This window comes from Garra rufa, chromosome 24 (genome assembly GCF_049309525.1).
Source record: "Garra rufa chromosome 24, GarRuf1.0, whole genome shotgun sequence".
Classification (NCBI taxonomy): Eukaryota; Metazoa; Chordata; class Actinopteri; order Cypriniformes; family Cyprinidae; genus Garra; species Garra rufa.
In genome coordinates, this window is record NC_133384.1 from 32463401 (window position 1) to 32468170 (window position 4770).

A 4770-nucleotide genomic window follows, 5' to 3' on the forward strand; every position below is an offset into this window, starting at 1 on the left:
GGCAAACATGTCACTTCGCTCACTCGCACGCAACCTCCAGGATACAATTTTGCCAGTTTGAAAAATTCTCCCCCTTGTTTGGGAGCTGTTGATTTGTGTTTGCCTCTCAGCGTGTTTTTTTGTGTTTGCTGATGATGTTTTTTTGCCAGCAGGTATTCTTATGTAACGTGTTATTCTGCATTTTCTAAACTCGACACGCCGTTGATCAGTGCTGGAGAAAAACCCAAAGCGAGCAAGCTCTCGCTTTTTCATAATGATATTTTCGGAGCCAATTTGTAACAGGTTTTTACAAGGCAACGTTATTTGGCTTTTTGTCAATGCGGAACGAGCAAAAAACTAATTAAAACTCTCTGCTCTTAATATAATGAGGTTGCAAATCTTTCAGTAAACTCATTTTCAACATTTATTAAAATGACCCAAACATCTTCAGTCCACCTGTCAGTGTATTCTATCAGGAAATTGCTGACAAAGGATCGCCCCCACCCCCCCTCCCCAAATCTATGCTCTTTTTCCCCTCTATAGGAAGAAAACTGCTGATCCAGGATCAGAAGTAATGTTGTGAGCCGCAGTGTGTTCTTAATGACACCTCTCTCAGCAAGCATTAAATAGGATTTAGCTGTGAACCCGGAGCAAAAGGGAACATTACAGATGTGGATACCACAGGGATTGAACTTCCTGACAAACTGAGAAGAATAAAAGTGATGGAGTGGCTGCGTTTCGATTCGCAGGGTTCCTACTGGAGTGTTCACTGTTTGCTCCCTACACACTCAACAGGGGACATCGCTTCACTTCACAGCGTTTGTTCATTTGGAACATTTTGCTATGTCATGCAATGGAGAAAACACAGACAAATAATAAATAAATACATTTTTCCAATTTCCAACGGGACAATATTTGGCCAAGATACAACTATTTGAATATCAGGAATCTGAGGATGCAAAAATAATAATAATAATAATAATTCTTAGCAATGCATATTACAACTTTAAAGTTAAGTTTTGACATGTTTACAGTAGAAAATTTACAAAATGTCTTCATGGAACATGATCTTTATTTAATATCCTAATGATTTTTGCCATAAAAGAAAAATCGATCATTTTGGCCCATGCAATGTATTTTTGGCTACTGCTACAAATATAGCTGTGCTATTTAAGACTTTTTTTTTGGTCCATCAAAAACTCTTGTTATATTTAGAACTAAATTCATTGGATAACATTTTGCAATGTCATACAATGCAAAAAACATAAACAAACAAACAAACAAATATTTTACAATATATTTTTCATGAAAATAAAAATAACATTTATTAATACTAAATATTATTAATATTTTATTTAAAAAAATAATATAAATAAATATAAAAATAATAACTGTTTAATACAGCTTTACAGAAAACGATTTACAGAAAACACCAACTAAAATGTTCTTTATACATCATCTGGAAGCTAAATAAATAAGCTTTCCATTAATGTTCAATTGTTTGGATAAGACAATATTTGGCCAAGATACAACCATTTGAAAATCTGTAATCTGTAATCTATCAAAATATTGAGAAAATCACCTTCAAAAAGTTGTCCAAATTAAGTTCTTAGCAATGCATATTACTAATCAAAATTTAAGTTTTGATATATTTATGGTAGGACATTTACAAACAGTCTTCATGGAACAAGATCTTTACTTAATCCTAATGATTTTTGGCATAAAAGAAAAATTGATCATTTTGACCCATACAATGTATTTTTGGCTATTGCTACAAATATACCTGTGCTACTTAAGACTGGTTTTGTGATCCAGGGTCACATATTTGTATTAAGCTAAAATAAAGGTATAAAGTGGAAAATAAATAAAATAAATAAATAAAAATTGTCATTTTATGTAAATAAATACACAAACATACAAACATAGTTTAACTAAATAAAAACATAGAACCTTCTATAAGGCTGTTCTTTAAATAAATATAAAATATTTAAATATATTAAATATTAAATAAATATATATATATATATATATATATATATATATATATATATATATATATATATATATATATATATATACACACACACACATACATACACACACACACACACATATATACACATACATATATATACACACACACACACATATATATATATATATATATATATACATATACACACACACACACACACATATATATACACACACATTTCCTCAAATTCCTCAAATAAATGTCAATAATCAAAAGCATCTCAAATTAATTGATTTAAAAAATAATAATAATAAATTATTATGGTAAATACTCCTTAAAAATAATGTTTTAATAATACTTTTATTATTATTAGTAGTAGTAGTAGTAGTAGTAGTAGTAGTACTACTATCATTACATTCAGTAATATTTTTCTGTCACAGTTTCCTCAAGTTAAACCAAACTTTTATTTTGATGGGTTGCTGTGAAGACCTTTGAGATTCTGTTTGTATATCATATGACGATAGCTTTTCTCGAAAGAAACTGTAAAATGCTCATGAAGTGACTCTCAGAGCAGTTCTAGAGATAATGTTCATGTGTTCATGTACTCATATATTGAAGCGGCAGAAACTGAAAACAGTGAGCATCACGCAAGCTTCATTATGTGTGAAGAAACGTGCATCTGCGCCATTCATTCACAGAGACACACAGAACAAGCAAGATTCATATTTAAATAGTATTTTTGTGACTTAATATTCACATACACTAGTCCATATCATGTTTTGATTTAAGTGTACTGACCTACTTCTGATGAATTCATCCAAAATTTGGCAAACTGCGTGACAATCCACATTATACAGTAAATTACATTTTTATGTAATAAACATACATACATACTTTATATTTGCATACACACACACACACACCAGTCCATGTATCAGGCAATTGGAGCATGTCCAGTATTGAGAATTGGGGGAACACAGGAAACAGAGACGTAAACAAGATCATACAGCACTCCCTCAAGAGCAGATCTGGTCCCCTGATCTCAGTCCAGCCTCCCAAAGCCAAACAATAACAAAAACTAGACACAGATTGACCTCTGATGAGCACCGAGCCGCATCTTCTACTCCCAACAGAGCGGTCACCCAAAGTGATGAGCAGAGCTGCTTTCCTGGAAAAGAGGATTGTAGCAAACCTAAAAATACACATCAGCTGTGGGACAAGAGAGAGACCCCGGTCAACTCTGTGACAACGCATGGGAATGTCAGGATTCCCATATTCACAGGGACGGGACAGATGTGTTGAATCATGGGATTACTGAGATATCTGCACCAGTTGTGGATCACAACACATGGATACTAGTGCAGAATTAATACATTAACCAAAAAACATCTGAAAGATACAGATGGACAATTTCTTTGGAGCAGATAGATCATCAAGCAGTATTTAGGTCAACATTTTGTATCATAAGTGTGGGTTTTAGACTAATTTACCAACATATAATTTATTTTAGACTATTTTACCTTAAGATAGTGCTGTCAAACGATTAATCGCGATTAAGTGGAGACACTGCAGGCAAAAACGCTGTTTTTTTCATGCACCTGTCAAGTTTGAGATTTTGGGCTTTTTGGTTTTTCATAAAGTGTTTTTTCAGACTAGTGGAAAGAAAACATCCAAAAAACCTGTTAAGCGTTTCTTTTATAGAACTTTATCTATTTGTGTCAATAGACCAACAGATCTCCACTTCAGTAGCACTTACACACACCAAACTTTACATTTTTATTCCTGTCTATATCCTAGGTTTTTAAAGAGGGATTTGTTCATATATAATTTGCTTGATTTATACATTTTATTCCTCCAAAAAAGGTAAAAAAAATAAAATAAAATAAAAAATAGTAAAAAATATAGTTTCCTGTTTTTTCTGAATTATTTCATGACAAAACAAGGTACCCAAAATTCCCTCTGTAAAAACTTTTGACTCTAATATGTCCAAAAAAAAAGACATTAATTTCATTAATGCCTCAATTGCATATTTAAACCTAACATTTTAGAAAACCTGTAATACAAAAAATGTTTGCAATTATCAAAGTAATCAATCGACTGGGTAAGTAAGGTGATAACTATTAGTTAATTTTTTTTTACCCTATTCACCTGCAATGTCTTGCCCTAATCACATCATAAAAAGTAACATAATGTGTGTATACTGTGTATATTTATTATGCATATATAAAAACACATACAGTATATATTTTGAAAATATTCACATGTATATATTTATATTCATAACTGATTTATATAAATATTTTTACATAAAAAACAGCATTTCTCTTAAATATATACATGGATGTGTGTGTATTTATATATACATAATAAATATACACTGTGCACACATATTATGTAAACATAAACTTTCATTTTGAATGCGATTAATCGTGATTAAACGTTGGACAGCACATTTTTTTATTGAAAAGCATTTTCCTAAAGAAATTCATAAAGACCTTGTCATCAACTATTTATCTAAGAATGAAAAAAAAATCCATATTTTTTGCGTACATTATAATGTAGTGATGCCTAAATTTACTTGGCCATCACAACACTGATTTGACAGCTTTGAAAACGTATTGATTATTTATTTTTAATTCTATTTTAAATGTATAACTATGCTTGCCTGGTTTTATTTTGTTAATCTGAATTAAGTTATGGTTATATGTTATATGGAGATGAGTCAAAGATGTTAAGATGTCCACATCAAAAGACAAAAGTGATTTAATGTCAATAGAAAAGTAAAGTGTCTACTTTTAAGGTTTCAAAATCTGGTT